The following is a 13,315-nucleotide window of genomic DNA, read 5'->3' as shown; positions in this document are numbered from 1 at the left end:
ACCACATGAAGCTAATGATATGTAACAGTTTATGGTCTAAAAAAATGGCAATTTTGTTAGGGGAACCACTGACTGAAACTGCCCCATTCTGGCCAAACACAATAGTAACTACTTGGCATGAGGTATCTTACAAGAGGAGATCCTAGTAAGGAATGCGGAACTAACAAGACATCACCAATCAGAAGAATTCAGGAAAGGTCAAATTGTCCTACCAACCTCCCGGAATCCTCCTTGCTAACATCCATCTTGGCTTAGGAAGGACCCTGAGTCAGAACAACTGGCCAGAGAAAACCTGGAAACTAACCCATTACCATAAAACCTGAGACTGTGAGCCACTTGGCAGAGCAGTCCTCCTGGGTTCCCACCTGGTGCCCCCCTTCCCACTGAAATCTCTTGCTTTGTCAGCACATGTGTCTCCTTAGACAATTCATTTCTGAGTGTTAGACAAGAGCCCACTGGCTGGAAAGGCCCTGGAAAGTATCCCTCTTCCTACAAAAATTTCATAAGGCTAAACCTATGCCATAAAGGGCTTTCACTAGAAATAGACCACTGAATGGGGGGTTCCATACAAGTTTGAACATAATGAGCAGCTCATCTTTACCATATCTATGTTTCAGATATATGAGAACTATCTAGGCAGGATCCTGTTGGAGTTTTGTAGACTAGAGCTCCAGCTGAGTTGTACAGAAGGGATACTCTGTTACAGCTCGAAACGGTCACGGTGTTCTATTACTGCTTCCTTTTCCTTGCAAATACCTTCAGATCGGTTTTGAAAACAAAAGAGCCCAGGTGGCAGAAAATAAAGCGAACAACAAAATTCTTTCTAATGAAGGCCGTAATCCCATGTCGGCATGGTGAGTCCCTGAATGGAATTTTAATTTCACCTTAAGACCTAGGACAAATGGAATTTTCAGCAGCAGAATAAACAATTTTTAAAGTGAGATTGAGCCAAAAGAAAGTCATTTACCAAACTCTTCAGGGAATTAAAACACCTTCTAAAACTATGTTAAATGAAAAGCTATCTGCAAAAGGCTTTGGACGCAGAGGGCTCAATTCTGATCAGCAGTAACTAATCCACGCTGCCTGTGTGCCCTGAGGGCCTCTGGCTCGCCAGCAGACTCTCTAAGAAGGGCAAGTGTCAGCCTTACTGGGTATTCAAGGTTTTCTCCAGTGCTTTCCTCCTGTAAATTTGGTGCTTACCACTCAAAGGTGCTAATTAGCTCAGTAATTGGATTTCTGCTTTCACGGTCCTATTGCAGGAACATTCTGTTCTGTTGCTCAGTGTGTGGTATGGTCAGTTGCTCAGTCATGTCCGACTCTCTGCGGCCCCATGGACTGTAGCCTGCCAGGCTCCTCTGTCCATGAGATTTTCTAGGCAAGAATACTGGAATGTGTTGCTATTTCCTACCCCAGGGGATCTTCCCAACCCAGGGATCAAACCTACATCTCTTGTGTCTCCCGCACTAGCTAGCGGATTCTTTACCACTAGCGCCACCTGGTGGGGACTTCCAACTCACTCCCCAATCTCAGTTCAGTTCCGTTCAGTCGCTCAGTTGTGTCTCTTTGCGACCCCATGAATCGCAGCACGCCAGACCTCCCTGTCCAGCACCAACTCCCAGAGTTCACTCAGACTCACGTCCATCGAGTCAGTGATGCCATCCAGCCATCTCATTCTCCGTCGTCCCCTTCTCCTCCTGCCCGCAATCCCTCCCAGCATCAGAGTCTTTTCCAATGAGTCAGCTCTTCGCATGAGGTGGCCAAAGTATTGGAGTTTCAGCTTTAGCATCATTCCTTCCAAAGAAATCCCAGGGCCGATCTCCTTCAGAATGGACTGGTTGGATCTCCTTGCAGTCCAAGGGACTCTCAAGAGTCTTCTCCAACACCACAGTTCAAAAGCATCAATTCTTCAGTGCTCAGCTTTCTTCACAGTCCAACTCTCACATCCATACATGACCATTGGAAAAACCATAACCTTGACTAGACAGACCTTTGTTGGAAAGTAATGTCTCTGCTTTTGAATATGCTATCTAGGTTGGTCATAACTTTTCTTCCAAGGAGTAAGTGTCTTTTAATTTCATGGCTGCAGTCACCATCTGCAGTGATTTAGGAGTTCCAAATGCCGGAGTGGTTAGGTGTGTATGCTCTTAGCATCTGCCTGGCAAAATTAAGGCTCACTGCTTGTCACAGTGTTCCAAGGGCCACAAGCCAAGAGTCCAGTAATATGATATAGGTCTTCCCAGAGAAGGTGACTCACTCTGAAGCATCTCTCCCTTATGTTAATATGGAATGCCAACAGCAAAGCTCATTCCCTCCCTTCAAGCTTTGCCTTTCTACCTCCTCATCTAAATCCAGCACCTTGTCTCATGTGGCTTCACCTGAGGAGCTTAAGTAATTTAATAGAAACTTGATTACACTGTTTCAAGTTCCGGTTTGACAGCTCACATAGACTATTTATGGGAGAAGTAGTTCCCATTTTTCATGAGGAAGTGTGACTGGCTGGAGTAAGAACTTTGATGGGCATCTGCTCGTATGGAGAAACCAGGATGGATGGACTGTAGTTCTCTTCATGGGGCAGGACAGCATTGGAGAAATCTGGACAATGAGAAGGCAGTCAGACACTAAACAGAAGGACACTGTCACATTTTAAGTTGAATATATGCACAAGTTTCATTTGGGTTAGTATTTTTTAACGGTTTTTGTGTTTATATTCATACGGGATATTGGTCTAAGGTTGTCTTTTCTTGAGATGAATTTGTCTGGCTTTGGTATCAGGGTAATACTGGCCCCACAGAATGATTTAAGAACTATGCCTTCCTCCACTCTTTTTTGGGGAGATTTAAGAATAACTGATGGTAATTCTTCTCTAATCATTTTAGAGAATTTGAGAGTCAAGCTAACCGATTCTGGGCTTTTCTTTGTTGCGAGTTTTTGATTACCTATTAATTCCCTTTAATTGTTATGGGTTTACTCAGATTATCTATTTCTTTTTCAGCCAATTTTGGTAGTGTGTGTATTTCTATGAATTCTTCTGGTTTGGCTAGCTTATCTCATTTGTTGATACACAGTAGTTTGTAGAATTCTCTTTCAATTATGTAATGTTGGTAAAAATGTTCTCAACTTTTAACTGTGATTTTAGTAATTTGAGTCTCTTTTTTCTTGGTCATTCTTGGTAAATGTTTGTCAATTTTGTCAATCTTTTCAAAGAATCAAATTTTGGTTTAATCTATTCTTTCTATTGTTTTCCTATCCTCTATTTCATTTCTCATCATTTTAATTTTTATTATTTTGTTCTGTCTGCTTACTTTGGTTTAGTTGGCTCCTTTTTTCTAGTTTCTTAACACGGAAGACTAGCTTATTGATTTGAGATTTTTCTTATTTTTTGTAATTTAGGCATTGACAGTATGAATTTCTCTCTGAGCACTGCTTTTGCTACATCCTGTCAACTACAAATTGGCACTTACTGTGGGCACTTGCCTGGTGGGCTACAGTCCACGGGGTTGCAAAGAGTCGAACACGACCGAGCCACTAAGCACGTCTAGCCCCACTAGGATTGCCTCGTGTGCGGCTACAGCTGCTGGCCTTCCACACCCTCTGAGAGGCCTTCCAGGTGGAGAGCAGAGGTGAGGCACTCTGTGATCTGGGGGAATAGAACTGGCAGGGCAGGTCTTTAGAGAGTTAGATATTTTTAGGAGCTGATTTTATGAGCCCAAGTCTTGATCTCCTCATATCTAGAAAAGCATTGCAATCCTTCATGGGATGACTGTTTCTCATGACTAGAAGAAACCTTCTGAAGAAACATGTGCTTGATTGTATGTACACTTCCTTCACCAAAATCACATATATACTGTCCTTCTCCACTACATTAAAAAAAGTATTTTAATTGGAAGATAATTGCTTTACAATATTATGTTGGTCTCTGCCACACATCACCATGAACCAGCCATAAGTGTACATATGCCCCTCCCTCTTGAACTTCCTTCTCCCCCCGCAACCCCTCTAGGTTGTCAGAGAGCACTGGTTTAAGCTCCCGGCGTCATACAGCGAATTCCCACGATCTACTTTACATATGGTAATGTACATGTTTCAGTGTTACTCTCTGAATTCACCCCACCCTCTCCTTCTCCCACCGTGTCCACAAGTCTCTTCTCTATACCTGCATCTTCACTGCTGTCCCACAAACAGGTTCATCAGCACCATCTTTCTAGATTTCACATATATGCGTCCATATATGATATTTGGAACAGTTCTCAGAGGTGTTTAAGGTGCTGTCTCCTGGGCTGCAGCCCTCATTTTGCCCCAAATACGACTTAACTTGCAACGTTCCTGTTGCGCTTTTTTAAAGTTGACAATACCACACGTTTTCACAGACTGTGCTCTCCTTTTCATTCACTACAAAATACTTTTAAATTTTCTCTTGTGATTTCTTTTCTGACTCATAGGTTGTTTAAGGTAACTTTATTTTATACATCTTTGGGAATTTTCTAGATTTCCTCTTGCTGTTAATTTCTAATTTCATTCCATTGTAGCTGGAGAACATACGTTATATAATTTCAATCCTTTTAAATTTACTGAGGTTTGTTTTATGGCCCAACACATGGTCTATCGTGTCCATGTGCACATGTCGAAAGTGTTTTTTGAAAAACTTTTGCTTTGCAAAATACTCTGCCCAAAGGTCAAAAAAACCAGGTACAGACTGTGGGAAAATATCTTTAAACCTCATATCTAACAAAGTACAAGTGTTTAGAATAAATAAACAACTCTCAAAACTCAACAGTAAAAAACAAAACAAAGAAACCAAAACAAACAAAACCCCCACAAAGAATGCAAAAGAAAACGAACAGAGACATGAACAAACATTTCTGTGACGAGGAATATTGACAACAAATAAACTCAGAAAAAGATGTTCAATATCGTAATTCATAAGAGAACCATAGGTTAAAACCACAAGGAGGAATCATTATATACACCCAGAAGAATGACCAAAGTAAGAAATAGTGAAAATATCCACACACTGCCAAGGATATGCATAAACTAGATCTCTTACACATTGCTGGTGGGGATGTAAACGGTATCACTTCTCTGAAAAAATGTACGGCAGTTTCTTTTCTAAAAAATTACCATTCTGTTGTGCAGTCACCAAGTCGTTTCCAACTCTGCGACCCTGTGGACTGCAGCATGCCAGATTCCTCGATCCTTCACTATCTCCCAGAGTTTGCTCAAACTCATGTCCATTAAGTCAGTGATGCTATCTAACCATCTCATCTTCTGCCACCCTCTTCTCCTTTTGCCTTCAATCTTTCCCAGCATCAGGGTCTTTTCCAATGAGTTGGCTCTTTGCATCAGGTGGCCAAAGTATCAGACCTTCAGCTTCAGCATCAGTCCTTCCAATGAAAATTCATGGTTGATTTCCTTTAGGATTGACTGGTTTCATCTCTTTGCAATCCAAGAGACTCAAGAGTCTTTTCTAGCATCATAATTCAAAAAGATCAATTCTTTGGCCCTCAGCCTTCTTTAATTAAGGTCCAACTCTCACATTGGTACATGACTACTGGAAAAACTGGAAATTTGAGTTTACAGACTCAGGTTGGCAAAGTGATGTCTCTGCTTTTTAATACACTGTCTAGCAAGCATATGAACCATATGAGCATAACTACCATATGAGCTAGCAATTATATTCCTGGCCAATTATGCCAGAGAAGTGAAGACTTATGTTCACCCAAAACCCCACAGACCAATGCCCCTAGCAGCTTTATTCATAAAAGCCAAAATCTGGAAGCAACCCAGATGCCCCTCTGCTGTTCAGTCACTAAGTTGTGTCCAACTCTTTGCAACCCCATGAACTGCAGCAAGCCAGGCTTCCCTGCCCTTCACTATTGCTCCTTGGAAGAAAAGCTATGACAAACCTAAAAAGTGTATTAAAAAGCAGAGATATCATTTTGCCAACAAAGGTCTGTATAGTCAAAGCTATAGTCATGTACACTAGTCATATACAGATGTGAGTTGGACCAAAAGAAGGTTTCCCTTAATGACTTCCCTTAATGACAGTTGCTAAGCAGACTGTTGTTTCCCTACTATGAGATGTGCTGTGCTGTACTTAGTCGCTCAGTCATGTCTGACTCTTTGAGACCCCATGGACTGTAGCTCGCCAGGCTCCTTTGTCTATGGGGATTCTCCAGACAAGAATACTGGAGAGGGTTGCCATGCCATCCGCCAGGGGTTCTTCCTAACCCAGGGATCAAACCCAGGTGTCCTGCATTGCAGGCAAATTCTTTACTGTCTGAGCCACCAGGGAAGCCCATACTATGAGATACTGCTTAGCAATTACAGTTATTGACATGCCATGATCTGCATGAATCTTCAGTGAACTATGGTTGAGTGAAAACAGCCAATCCCATGAAGTTAATTGTAGTAGGATTCCATTCATATAAAATTCTTGAAATAACAAAATTAGAGAACAGATCAATGATTACAGGAGTTAAGAAACGGTGAGCTGCAGAACCGAAGAGTGTGTTTTGAATATAAAAAGGCAGCAGCAGAGATCTCTGTGTGGGTGGACATGGTCAATATCTCAACTGGACCAATATCAATATCCCAGTGATAGCGGTGCAAGATGTTAACACATGTAAATTGAATAAAAGGTATATGGGGAGATCTCTTTTTAATATTTCTTTCAACCCCATGTAAATTTATACTTTAGCTTTAAAAAAAAGTTTAAAAAATCTCCATACACATGTATACATGTAGCTGAGTCCTTTGCTCTTCACCTGAAACTATCACAATATTGTTAATTGGTTATATTGCAATACAAAATGAAAACCTTTTTTTAAAAAAGTGATACTGGATCATGGAAAAAGCAAGAGAGTTCCAGAAAAACATCTATTTCTGCTTTATTGACTATGCCAAAGCCTTTGACTGTGTGGATCACAATAAACTGTGGAAAATTCTGAAAGAGATGGGAATACCAGACCACCTGACCTGCCTCTTGAGAAACCTATGTGCAGGTCAGGAAGCAACAGTTAGAACTGGACATGGAACAACAGACTGGTTCCAAATAGGAAAAGGAGTATGTCAAGGCTGTATATTGTCACCCTGCTTATTTAACTTATATGCAGAGTACATCATGAGAAATGCTGGGCTGGATGAAGCACACGCTAGAATCAAGATTGCTGGGAGAAATATCAATAACCTCAGATATGCAGATGACACCACCCTTATGGCAGAAAGTGAAGAAGAACTAAAGAGCCTGCTGATGAAAGTGAAAGAGGAGAGTGAAAAAGTTGGCTTAAAGCTCAACATTCAGAAAACTAAGATCATGGCATCTGGTCCCATCACTTCATGGCAAATAGATGGGGAAACAGTGGAAACAGTGTCAGACTTTATTTTTGGGGGCTCCAAAATCACTGCAGATGGTGATTGCAGCCATGAAATTAAAAGACGCTTACTCCTAAGAAGGAAAGTTATGACCAACCTAGATAGCATATTCAAAAGCAGAGACATTACTTTGCCAACAAATGTCCGTGTAGTCAAGGCTATGGTTTTTCCAGTAGTCATGTATGGATGTGAGAGTTGGACTGTGAAGAAAGCTGAACACCGAAGAATTGATGCTTTTGAACTGTGGTGTTGGAGAAGACTCTTGAGAGAGTGCCTTGGACTGCAAGGAGATCCAACCAGTCCATTCTGAAGGAGATCAGTCTTAGGTGTTCATTGGAAAGACTGATGCTAAAGCTGAAACTCCAATACTTTGGCCATGTCATGCGAAGAGTTGACTCTGATACTGGGAGGGATTGGGGGCAGGCAGAGAAGGGGACGACAGAGGATGAGATGGCTGGATGGCATCACCGACTCGATGCACATGAGTTTGAGTGAGTTCCGGGAGTTGGTGATGGACAGGGAAGCCTGGCCTGCCGCAATTCATGGAGTCATGGAGAGTCAGACATGACTGAGCTACTGAACTGATACATAAAAAAAAAAAAAAACTCAATAGCTAGTAGCAGGCCTGAATTCTATATGTGACTATAATGCATTCATGTGTGATTCTCATCTCTCACCTTAACTTGCTTGCATTGCAAATTAGGATCACTTCTCTCGTTTCAGTCAGAAAAATCCAAGACTCTCCAACATTTCAACTACGGGATATGAAGTCCAACTATTTATTCACTAGTAAGTCATAAATATTTAGGGGATGAAAGTGTTTCTGCAAATGCAACTAATCAAAACAGTAATAAAAATTTCTAGTTGCATGTGGCTGGGTCTAAATGGGGAACTGAATAGATGGAGATGCAAGAGATTACAAGGGATTCCTAAGTATTAAATGATCAGGGTGCTGCTGGTTTTGTTTCCACAAGAGTAACATGACTGACTTAAGGTTTTGACTTCTGGGTACAATAGCCTCCTGGTAAAAAGAGGCCCAATTTGACAGTGTTTTATTTAGAGTTCTGAATGATATTTCTCCTGGGGATGAAGACACATTCATTTTTTTATTAGTGACCACTGGTATGTACAGAATTTGAATCAAGGTGAGCACACAGAAAAAAGAAATGCCAACTGTTGGCAATGAGATTGCAGGATTTTGCAGTGACATGCACAGCCCTGACAAATTACCTCCAGACCCTCCTGTGTTCACGGCCACACGTCTCAAGGGAGATAGCAAACCCAGAAGACACGCTCTCCAAACATGAAGCCTGTTCAGACACGGTGCTGTTTTGGCCTCGAGGGACGTGGCACTTAATAAAATCACACCAGCTCCTTTTTCTGCTGAGATGGACTTCATTTTTCCTTTGTTATTTCATTCACTCCTAATATATAATGTTTTACCTGACCCATGCTCAATCTTCAAACCTGTTACAAAACCAAGTTTAACTAAAATGGTGCTCCTAATTCTATAATCACCATGAGACACCTTGCCAAATCAGTTACACTGACTAAAATGATAAATAAAGGTGTCATATGCAGGTTTGTGGGGCTTCCCTGGCAGCTCAGCAGTAAACAATCCTCCTGCCATGTAGGAGACTCGGGTTTAGTCCTGGTGGGAAAGATCCCCTGGAGTAGGAAATGGCAACCTGCTCCAGCATTCTTGCCTAGGAAACTCCATGGACAGAGGAGCCTGGTGGGCTACAGTCCACGGGGCTGGAAATAGTCGGACACAACTTACTGACTAAACAACAATAATAACAATGCAGGCTTGATTTTTCATGCTTGCATTTGCAGTGATGGTGTACCTTATGAAAAATAATTTGGCCTGGAAACATTATACAAAAGCAATAAGGCAGGGGAACCCTAAGAATAAGACTGAAAATTTAAGTTGATAAATCTGATTTCTGTTTGTAACTTGGCTTATGATTTATTAAATTACTTGAGAGATGTAGAAAGACTCCCATAATTCTTCGGACCTTCAGTGTTCTGAGTGTACAAAATGGCAACTAAAAAAAACAGCACTTTTGATATGCAACTGAAATATAGAGCCCTTCTTCTGACTGTCTACTGCAAAACTAAACAAAGAATCACTTAACCTTGTACCAGGCCTGTTACCCAAGGGAATTAGGAGGGACAATGGATAAATAGGAAATAGTTTTTATATCACTGCATCAGTACATCTGGGTATAGATTTCTTTTATGGGGAAAAAAAAGAACAGTAATTTTTAATCCTAATATGTTTTTTCAAATTTGATTCTAAATACTAAAATTGTATTGAATCCTGGCTCTAAGAGCACAGGCATTATAGACAACAGGAAATGAGATCATTCACCTCCTCCAATTGTCCTCTGTCTCCCCAGCTTTTCCCCCAGGCAGTGTCTTTGACAATGACAAGAAAAACCTCCTCAGAAGGCTTTATCCTGGATAACTTTAATGAGAAAGCTAGTGTTCTCTCATTGTGGACTACTCTTAAAATTAGAGATTTTTTAAAATTTCATTCTCTATGCAAACAATACTTCCTGTATTGTTTGCAAGCTTTAACACTTTGGCCACCTGATGAGAACAGCTGACTTATTGGAAAAGACCCTGATGCTGGGAAAGACTGAAAGCAAAAGGAGAAGGGGACAGCAGAGGATGAGATAGTTAGATAGCATCACTCACTCAAGGACATGAATTTGAGCAAACTCCAGGAGATAACAGAGGACAGAGGATCCTGGTGTGCTATGTACATGGTATCACAAAGAACTGGACACTACTTAGCAACTGAACAACAAAAATAATACAGTGTTCTTTAAAATCCACTAAGAACTTTCTCTTCTCTCAAACCTCAAAGTATTCCTCTCTCCAAAGCTTCCCCAGTCTCTAGGAAATTAAGCTCCAACCACACAAACACCAAAATATGTAACTTAATTAGACAAGACAAAACAGAAAAAGAATATAATACATTAAATTGCCATTATTCTTATCAGGTAACGTTTTTACTAATTCTCACATATGGGATTATTTTTCCATTATTGGTCATTTTTCATTGAAACCAGCTTGATGGGGAGCATCCATCTACTTAATTGTGTTTACAGACAGACAGACAAACACAGTAACTGAGACATGAAAGAGCATTATAAACCCTATGGAGTGGTGATGATGGCAGAACGCTTTCAAAGTGACAAGAAAAAAAGAGCATGACTTCCTACGTTCACATAATGCATTCATTTCATTAATCAGCCAATTGAATCATAAACTCTGAAAGAGCAACCATATGTGAAGTCTGGGACAGTTCTTAGCCTTCAATAAACAAGGACTAAAGTCAGTCTTGGACGTCTGCTCAGAGTATTGTGAATGATAAATGTTGCCTGCCATATCAGCAGACAAAAGATGCTGCAGCCATCATGCCGTGCGCTAGAGCCACCCAATGGTGTACCCTGCGGCTTTCCGTGGCCCAGTGGTAGACAATCTGTCTGCCAATGCAGGAGATGCAGGTTTGATCCCTGGGTCAGGAAGATCCCCTGGAGAAGGGAATGGTGACCCACTCCAGTATTCTTGCCTGGAAAATCCCATGGACAGAGGAACCTGATGGGCCACAGTCCATGGAATTGCAAAAGAGTTAGACATGGCTTAGCAAGTAAACAACAAAAAACAGTGGTTCCCTCCGAGGGGACTCAGGATGGGAGAACACAGGATGCTGGCTCCAGAGAGCTGACGTGAGTGTCACAGGAATCACTTCAATGAGCCCAGACTCTTGCATCTGCCCATACATAAGAAAGTGCTAAATTCCTTGAGATGTCTGATTTTCTCTAATTAACAGTAATCATTTGATGCTCTGGGACTACCTGGTCTATGTTGCAAAACTATATACCTTGATTCCTCCCTTACCTCTTCTGAGCAGTTCCTCAGAGCTTTTGAGAGGCTGTCTCCGGGGCTTGCAGGCTTCAGCAAGTCCTTGGAATAAAACATAATCCTCAACTTTTCGGCTGTGCTTTCTTTTCAGTTGACAGTTACAAAATTAAAGAGTCTTCTGCCTGTGCCCCCCATGACTGCAATGTTAAGGAATGAGTTTGAACCTAGAGTTCCAAATGCAAAAGTCCCCCAGGACCCAGAGTGGCCATCCCTTAGCCAACTGTGTCACTGATGGGGACAGTGTGGCCAGTAGCATCACAGAGAACTGCCTGATCACAGAGAACTTTGAAAGGGCTCAGGGTTCTTGGCATTGGGGAGTGAACCCTCAACTGTGCAAATACCTCCATCTGCCCAATAAATCTCCTGAGCCGGCAACACTCGAGCCCTGCAGTAAAAAGGTCTGAGAGGCAAAAGCTGAGGACTTCTGCCTTCCTTTGTTTAGAATCAATCAATTCCATCTCCAACACATGCCTGAAAGCTGGAAAAGCTGCCAGGCCTGAGAAGGGCTCTGCCTGTATGCTGTGCTAGGCTGACACTCCCTGCAGACTCAGACACACAGCCTTGCTGGATGACCTTGACTCCCAGGTGACCTTGATACATTGCGTCAGCAGCACCAGACTGCCGGGGAGCAGGTGGGCAGGTGGAGGGCTTCCCGCAGGCGCCCAGTCAACTTCACTGCTCCGCACCTTCCAGATTTTCTAACGGCTCAGCAGGGTGGAACAGGACTCTGGGTAAAATTATGCACTGCAGCACAATGAATAATAAGCTCAAACTTGTGCTATTTGAGAAATTCAACGCTCTGGAGTTCCTCAAAAGCATCATCCTTCTGGAATTCATTTGCATAATCGCTCTTCACCACACCTGAAGTGTCAAACCTTATTCCTGGGTACATGGTGTGCGAGCTTTCTCATCCGTCAGCAAAACAGCTGGATGGGGCCAAGGTCATCATTTAGCGTCTCAGACGTAACAGCATTCAGACACAGATAGTGGGATTCCGGTTGAGAAAATGCAAGGCAGAGATGTGGAAGTTCTGATAAGACACAGGATGTATCAGCCAGAGAGCAGAGAAGGCTCAGACTCCTTTCTGCCAGTCCACCCTTCCCTGCAATTGTAGACTAGACTCACAGACTTATAGTGCTAAAGATTTTACCTTTGTGCTGTCATTCCCCTAAATAAAATGGTGAGGGAAAGATCCTTTTGATTAAAGCTATTACTTGCTTTTATTATGAGTGTTTAGATTTCAGGTGATAGGAAACCCAACTGGAAACGGCTTAAGAAAAATCTGAAACGCATTGACTCACATAGCTGAAAGGTCAATGGAGCCCAGCTGGACTCAGGGGCTAGAGTGGATGGTGTCATCAGGAATCATTCTTCACGTCCCTCAACCCTGCCTGTTTGCTGTGTTTTCAGGTCAGTTCACACCTCATGGGGACAAAAAGGCTGCCAGAAGCATTAACCTTTCATTCTACACCACCAAGTCCAGTGGGAAATAGGATTCTCCTCTCCTGCAGGCTTGGCACACCCCAAAGTCCCAGAGCTCACTCAGGCCAGGCAGAAACAATCCATCTCCAGGACTCTGGGTTTCACACCTTGTTTTTCTATTGTCTTTTTGGCCACAGTTTCACTCGCTCATCTGTTTCTTGCTTACCTGTGGCCTGAAGTCCAGGACAGTATTTACGCAGAACTAGGTTCTACTAAAATGAAATGAAACATGAGTCAGGATACACGTCCACAGACTCAGCTCATGTATCCCCAGGAACCTGGCTGAGGTTTACTGATACTAAACTCTGAGCTCCTTTGGCTCTTCAGTCTGTCTTGACACCTCCAGTTCATTATACATAACTGAGAATGTTTATTGCTGGCTTATCTTCACTTCTATCACTTTCAGAAAGTTTGAGACTTAGTCCAGTTTCCCACCCTGCCTATCCTTGTAAGTCCCAGGATGCACTGCCTCCTCAGACATGGCTTAAACCATGCTAATCCCAAAACATGCCTCCTTTATCAACAG

At 42.2% G+C, this 13,315-nt stretch overlaps 1 protein-coding gene across 3 annotated transcripts in view; it reads right to left on the bottom strand.

Moving 5' to 3' along the window:
* Positions 1-13,315, bottom strand: part of PCNX2 (pecanex 2) — a 311,410-nt gene that overhangs the window by 75,811 nt on the left and 222,284 nt on the right. The window lies entirely within an intron of this gene.

The sequence above is a fragment of the Bos grunniens genome, chromosome 28, assembly GCF_055505025.1.
Source record: "Bos grunniens cultivar Pamir isolate PY7600 chromosome 28, Bosgru_T2T1.0, whole genome shotgun sequence".
In the NCBI taxonomy this organism is placed as follows: Eukaryota; Metazoa; Chordata; class Mammalia; order Artiodactyla; family Bovidae; genus Bos; species Bos grunniens.
Note: the sequence above shows the minus strand (reverse complement) of the source record. Positions and strands in the feature narration are given on the sequence as shown.